This window comes from Penaeus monodon, chromosome 34 (assembly GCF_015228065.2).
Source record: "Penaeus monodon isolate SGIC_2016 chromosome 34, NSTDA_Pmon_1, whole genome shotgun sequence".
Lineage (NCBI taxonomy): Eukaryota > Metazoa > Arthropoda > Malacostraca > Decapoda > Penaeidae > Penaeus > Penaeus monodon.
The window spans coordinates 33,007,021-33,007,334 of NC_051419.1; positions in this window are offsets into that span (position 1 = coordinate 33,007,021).

The window sequence follows — 314 nt, forward strand, 5'->3', positions numbered from 1 at the left end:
TTTTCTAGCGCTCATAGCAAGGACACGGATATGTAAAATATTAAATTTTTTAGCCACGTACTCCATACACACTTCCATGAATCCCTATAAGTCGACGGGATATTCAGTTATTGTCACCGTGAGTTTGGTTGTCCCGGGGAAAATACCTCATCCTTTATTAACATGTATATTGGTAACTGCTCTTCCTTGGTCGCCCCTGGAGATCTTGCCGCCTTGCGTCAGATTGGTATAAGGTTTGAATTTGCATATTTCCTCGTCGATTATTCTCAACGTGAGATGGCGACGGAGGAAAAGCGATCGGTAGTTTTTATTTG